The sequence below is a fragment of the Chamaea fasciata genome, unplaced genomic scaffold (assembly GCF_029207755.1).
Source record: "Chamaea fasciata isolate MVZ Bird 193981 ecotype frontalis unplaced genomic scaffold, bChaFas1.0.hap1 SCAF_6, whole genome shotgun sequence".
Lineage (NCBI taxonomy): Eukaryota > Metazoa > Chordata > Aves > Passeriformes > Sylviidae > Chamaea > Chamaea fasciata.
The window spans coordinates 45,034,300-45,041,611 of NW_027094091.1; the positions used below are offsets into that span (position 1 = coordinate 45,034,300).

Below are 7,312 nucleotides of genomic sequence, written 5' to 3' on the forward strand. Positions count from 1 at the left end.
AAAAAAAAAGGAAGTACCTGTCTCTAATTTTCACTCCTTAAGACAGCATGACACACAGGCAGAGATATCACACTAGAGAGGAGACATGACTTAACCACCTGCAGGGCCAGGTTTAAGTTCCAGCACTTGTAAAATTACCAAACAATGCAAATGCTACAGGCGTTTAGTGAGTTTAAAAGCAATGAATTTACAGCAGATTTTCCTACATTATCCAATTACTACCTTGCTGCAAGATATGAATGTGACAAACAGCTGTGTAATATTTATGAAAAGTATAAAGCAGTTGACTATCCAACTTCAAATAACAGGGCAGTACTAGGCTGACATCACTGTTACTTGCATGTAACTGGAGGGAATTTGTCTCCAGCTGTGGCAATGCTGCCGAAGTCCTCACTTAGCACATATAAAAATGGGTCATAAAAACAAAGATCTCCCAAGGACATAACCTTCTGCACAATTGACATTGGCCTGTAAGACATAACCGACTGCACTAATTCAACCAGGATCAGTGTGAGGTACAATTGTTCTGGCCCAACTTGCCCTTGGAGGACTACATTACAAAGCTGTGGAGTAAAAGAGAAAGAAAATGCAATAAGCACATCCTTACAGTATCTCCCACAGTAGACAACCTGATCATCAGACTTTATTCACTTCTGGTATTTCCATCTCTTTTGAACTACAAGTGAAATAGCAGATGTGATATTGGATCTGTATCAGACCCAGAAAAAAATATCAAAGCCTGGTTTCTTATGGAGAAAAAAAGTCTTCTGCCACCACATTTCCTCTCTACTTACCCTCAATAGTTCCATGCCACATATGAAAGGGAGATGATGTTTAAACCTGTACTGATGAAAGGCTGGTGTTTGAACTCAGGGCTCCTAGATAACAAGGGAACTCTTAGGGGTGAGGTGATCAATGATACAGCCAACAACACTAACCAAAAGCCAGTCAGACAAAGATCCATACAAACCCAAGTTGCTTGGCCTTGCTGCAACAGCAGGTATCTTGAGAAAGCAGCAAAAATCTGACTTTGGCTCCATGAGCAGTGCTGGCAATCCAGATGGGCAGACAGCAGGAGCTAGGACAGGCATGGAGCTATTGCTTAATGGCTAAAGCCTCTGATGGTAGAAAACAGCAAAAAGACCCTGGACTGTTAATCTGCTAATAGTGCCTAGTTTCTCACTCAGAAGAAAGCCACATCCTACTCTCCCATGCAACAGCAGATGGGAAAGTCATCACAACACACCATTCCTTGCCAGCAGGTAGTCAAAAAGGCAGTGTCTGTGCAGTCCAGGCCTGCTGGGGCTGCCAAGCAGCCTCCCTGCACACAGCCATCTGTAGTAGCTCTCACCTGCTAGGCTGACCTTCCAGCTGCATCTGTCAAGACATCTCTGGAGTGGCAAGCTCTGCAGAAATTTAAAAAAACTTTTCAATTTAAAATGGAAAATTTTACTACAAGCTAAAATTAACCTTTTAGGCAAGAAAAGCAAAGTGCCTATACAAAATTTAAAAAAAAAAAATCCAAAACATGTATAGGCTGGTCTCTCCTGAGAGACTTGTCTTCTTTGGAAGGTTTGACTCTGGTCACTCTGGTGGGTTTCTGGATTGCAGCAAACACTATACAATCCCCTACCCAAGGAAGTTGCTCTTTCTGTCACAAGAGGCATGGTCACCTGCTTCCCAACTCCATAGCATCCCCACATCAGGTGTAGGCTCCCAGGGCTCTGGCATCCCTTTTGCAACTTACCAATCAAGCAGAGATTACATCCTAGACATTAGGTTTCATGACCTTGTAGTGTTCCTTTCTTTCTTTTGAAAAAGCCAGACTTCATGTTGTTTGGGTTGCCTTGATACTGCCCATATTTCCATACACAATCTAATTTCATCCATTTAAGAGTTGTTAATTGACTGTCCAGATTAAACCACCCAGATGTGATGTGATCTGCTTTGTAACACGGGAATTGAAACCTGTCCCATTCATAAACAATCCCATAAGCACTGTAAGGTAGCTGTGCCACAAAATAGGGCCCACACACTTTCCCAAAGCAAAAGGGCAGCTAAGACCCAAGGGGTCCACAAAACCTAGGAAAGTCTTTTCCAAAGAGGGACAGCTGTCATATAGCCTTCCAAGATGAGGAGACAACAATGATAAGGAACCAGCTCTGAAGGTTCCTGCCTTCCTCAGTGTCACAGCCACCTTGTCAGACCTAAGACTGGATGCTTACTGAGGTTGAATAAAATATCCTGTCACCACCTCTCAAATTTATAGCCATGACAAGCAGAATAAATGGAATTGATTAATTTGAAGTAACTCAGAAATTGAATTTTTAAAAATCATTTTACCCTATAGAACAGCTTGAAAAAAAAGTCAGTTTAAGTTTAGTTTTAAAAAAAATATAGAAGCTTTAAAACTTAAGTAATTTAACATTGTCAGCATGACATTGAAGGGGAAAAAACCTCAAACAACCAAACATTTTTGTTCCCAGAGCAAAGTTATTTTTGTTCCCAAAGCAAAGTAATTTTTTGGCTGATCTTTGGATTGTCAAGTTCTTATCTAATACATCCACATTTGAAGCAACTATAATACCCAAGAAAGCCATAATTAAGATAATTAACCTATCATACACACATAATTATGATTTCTACTTCAATACTTGGAAGAATTACTAACATGTTGCTACATGATACAAATTTAAAAAGAACTTCAAAGCAGCAGTTAGCAGGTTATAAAATAAAACAGGAGACAATTAAAACTGTTCAACTGATTGCAGAGACTACTAGCACAGAAGAATATACTTGATGTGATTGGGATGAATTTTCTTCACAGCAGCCCATAAGTGTTTTAGATTTGTATTGAAAATCAAAATATCGAAATAGTATTGATAATACACCAATATTTCAGCTGTTGCTGAACAGTGCTTGCACAGCAACAAGACCTTCTCTGTTTCCCACTCTACTTTTTCACTCCCTGCCAAGCAAGTAGGCCAAAAGGTAAGCAGAAGATTGTGAGCAGTCACTGATAGGACAGCTGACCCAAACTGATAAAAGGGATACCTCATCACATAACACCATGTTTGGCAAAAAACTCAGGGGGTGTGTGTGTGTGTGTCATATTTTCCAAACTAATTGTTGCTTAGAGACTGGCTGAGCATCCCACTTCTTGTGGAAGGTGGTGAGTTACTGCCTTTGTGTCAGTTGATGTCCATACACATACACACTGTCCTTCATTTAAACTGTCTTCATCTTGACCCAAGAGTTTTTCTTGGATTTGCTCTTCTGATTCTCTCCCTCATCTTGCTGGATGGACCTGAGCCATCAGCTGATATTAATTGCTAACCAGGATCAGCTCCCTTCAGAATCCCAAAAGACAGATTTACTCCTTACAAACCAAGGAACAGGGAGTCATGCAGGTCAGAAGAAAGAAAATTTAGGATAATTTGGGGTTCTGGAAAAAAAAAACTACAGGTGAATTGAAATTTACTGTAACAGCTAGGGATTTCAGGAGCAGAAAACAACAACAAAAAACCTCCATGTATGTTATTCAATACATCAGAAGCCAGCTGGTTGAACAGGTTCTAAACTACCAGGACAAAGATAAGGCAGATAAAGTCAGCACAGTGACACTACATATTTCTGCATCTGCTTTCACTTTAGGACATGTGGAACAGAAAATCCTCAGACTTGTGTTAACTCTTTTTAGAGAAATGCAAAGTACTTCTGGGGGCGAAAAAAAAAAAAAGATACAAAAGTCAAAGTACAAAACCCTACAAATAGACTCAAAATGAAACATTAAATCCTATGTCAGAAAAAAGCAAATGAGTGAGCCAACGGTGCTGACAAATTCAAAACCACCCCACAGATTAAATTAGACCCATGCATTATGACTCATCTGAATAATTGTCAAGCACGCTGTGTCTGAAAAAATATCTCAGCTTGGAAGGATTTCTACACCTGGGTCAGAGAAGGTAATCTGTACTCAGTTGCCTTGCTTTGCAGGAGAACTTGTCGGTACCTTGCAGAGAAAGCCAGGTGGCAGAGGAGGAGCAGAAAGGAGACAGAACAAATGAAAGTTCAGAGTACAGCTGTGATGAGCTGCAGAAGCAGATTAGTCCAATAACAACAGATAGAGAACCAAGGTTGAGAAGAAAAGGATAAACCACATTCCATATGTATCAACCCACAGCTATATGGAATCATTTGGTGAGTAGATGCTCCCAGAAAACATCTGAAAGGTCAAGTTAAGTTCGTAAGCTCTTCTGGGATGAACAACTGTTGCTGTCATCTCAAATCTATTGCATTTCATTACCTGCTCCCACAATAACTCCTCTCTGAGGCAAACCTGTGAAGGCACAGGAGTTGCCTAAGGCCCCTCCTGCTACCTCTGGCACATGTGCTGCCTCCTTGACAATCACTGTGTTTCATCAAGACTTATCATGCCCCACAGAAAGCCTTGCCCTGCAACTGGCACCTCAGCTTCCAGCAGTAGGACTCAGTCATTAAAGGTTAGCTCACATACATTACCCAGCCAAAGCACTGTATCACAACACACATTGTACAAGGAGAGGGGTCACGTTGTATCCTAATTTCAAATGATGGGGAGTTCCTTGGGGGAAAGTGTGGGAGGCAAATGCATAACTGGAGGACACTTAATGGCTCCAGATGTGCAGAAGCCCGTTAGGACATAATTTAAAATTTTAGAGGAACATATGTACAGGCTGAGAAGTGCCATCTCAAATAAGAAACATTTCTTAAATCCAACTTACGGACAATTTCCTGAGAAAGATATACAATTCTTTGAGCTTCAACTTTTGCAGTGCTACATTGAAATGTACATGAGATCAAGGCTTCAAACACATGCAATCTTGTCAATACTGATTCTGATCACTGATTCAGAGTCTAATCATTTCCTTCCAACATTTCACCACTTACCACTTGTCTCCTGACGACACTTCCTGGTAATTTACTTTCATTTCTTTAACATTTATGGTGAGGCAAAGCATCAAAGTATGAATCTTACTTCTAAAATTTAAAGGCAATAGAATACCCACTCTTATGGTGTCTGAGCCCTTAATAGTTGTCCAATCTGCTCTTCTAAACTTCAGTTACAGATAATCTAAGACTTCTGTAAATAAACAAACAGCCAAGAGCACTTGAACTGTAGTTGATCATTTGTGAGTTGGAAGAGGAATCAGAAGACCCAGCAATACCCTTTGAGCCCTAGTTTCTATTACAGCTCTACTGTTGATCTATGAAACCCCACAGTTTTGCTATCTGACTAATGATTCTAAGTATCCAATGAGGGTAACACAGATGAGCAATCAGACAATTTGAAAAACAATCAAACTCACACGGAAAAAAATTCCAAAACTCAAGATAATTGAAACAGGACACAGAATGAGCAAGTCTAAAATCCAATCCTATGAAGCATGAGTATTCCAGCAGCCCCAGAAACAGAAAAGCATTGTGGCTTAAAAATAGGGTGTGATACCAGATAACAGCAGTGATTCAGCTGGAAGACAATGAGAGTACAAAAGCAAGAGACAGGCCAAAACCTGCACTGTAATGACAACACACGGTCACAGCCTTAACATCTCCTTTGGTGCTGGAATGAGAGGTTAAGAACAGGGCAACCTGTTTCATGAGTACAAATAATAGGAAAAACTATGGCCGTCACTGAAGCAAAAGCCATCACAAACACAAATGGCTATTACCAGCTTATCTCCTGACAGTGATGCAGACACACAGCCATCTGCAATCAAATACAGTAAAGCTACTTTGCAAAGCAGCACAGCTTTTGCAATTTGAACCAAGACATTTAGTCACAACCAAGAGTCTGACCATAAAGACTGCAGATGCAAAAGGGAATAATATTGGGAGCAAATGAATTTCCTGCCACAGTAAAATGTGCAAAATGTATATCTCAACTTGACCATCCACATCCTTATATGTGCAGAACAAGAAAGTATCTCTTCATGCAATTGCTAATGTCTATTTACACACTGTTGGTTTTTTTTAAATGAACAAACAAAACATGGTCCCATTGATGTAGCTTCATGGTTTTGGGGTCAAGAGAAGGAAACATACATAACCTATACCCAAAATCAGATATGCATGCCAAAGAAGAATTTCTACAATTATGAGATGGATTGCATTTTTTTTCTTAGCTGCTTCCTGCCCTTCAATTCCCCTTGGATATTGATTCCAATAGTCCAAACCTCGGAGCAACTGCAACTTTGAGCCTGATTTCTCAAAGAACGACCATTACTGCAGGCAGTGTCTCCCGACAAACTCAATGGGCTTTGACATTTTAAGAGCTGGAGGAAGGGGTGGGGAACAGAGCAGGAAAAGAGGCTACTACCCCTCCATTTGTGGTCTCATCTTGTTAGACACCGGAAACTCTGCTAAAGACATACAGGTAACTGTGTTTTAATTTGTTTAGGATTCCCAAAGAACTACTTACTAACAGAAAACCCCCTACAAACTCACCGAGTACAAGTTTCCTTCTTTCTCTAACGATGACTTCCCAGAAACATTATCCCAGTGATTTCATTCAGTCTTTAATCCGACCTTCAACCCTGAACAGCTCTCTGCAGAGAGAAACACAGCAGAAGATGTTCAGAACTGTCAGCACCTTGCTGTACTTGGCTACAACAGTGAGAGGTCGAAAAGGTGACCTTTACAGTCTGGTACCTAAACAGCACATGGTGTTGCCTGTCCTCAATTCTTTCTTAAAAATCTGAAGTATCAGAAATGAAAACCCTTCACATTTCTTTCTCAGGACAGAATAGAGAAAAATACACTGGCATAAGACAGGGAAACCTGACATGTTCTCTCCATGATGTTGTTAAAGCTATCTATCCATTTTGTACAGCTTTAAACTGTGCTACTGCCCATGGGTGTGAATACTATGTGGAGAGCCCTGGACACTATTTTTGTTACCCAAAGAATTTCTTGGTTTGCATCAGGGTGCTATTCATCTATTTCAGGATAAGTTAAGGTAGGGCTATCTAGCTAATGATAGGGTCTACTATAGTACCACGTAGACACCTAGTCTTGTCAAGCGTGTTCTTTAAACCCCTGTCTAATTGGGCTAGACAGTTTGTACCACACGGTAATTGTTCATACACTTCCAGTGAGGTGACAGCTAAGAAGAGAGCTGTACTTTCCGCAACTATAAATCACAGCAGAGGGGAGTGAGTAGAGATTACCAAATACACACCCCACCCCTTCAGTGCAGGACAGCATGCAAGCTGAGCTTCAAGTATAGGGCTCACTGCCAGTAATGAGTAACTGCAAAAGGATTTAGTAAGGA

At 40.6% G+C, this 7,312-nt stretch overlaps 1 protein-coding gene across 1 annotated transcript in view; it reads right to left on the reverse strand.

Annotated features, from left to right (window-relative positions):
* Positions 1 to 6,567, reverse strand: part of LOC136290657 (transmembrane protease serine 11E-like) — a 39,351-nt gene extending 32,784 nt beyond the window's left edge. The window contains exon 1 of the mRNA XM_066184999.1: positions 6,487 to 6,567. The gene's annotated coding sequence lies outside the window, so the exon portion shown is untranslated. The remainder of the gene's footprint in view (positions 1 to 6,486) is intronic.
* Positions 6,568 to 7,312: the final 745 nt, after the last annotated feature.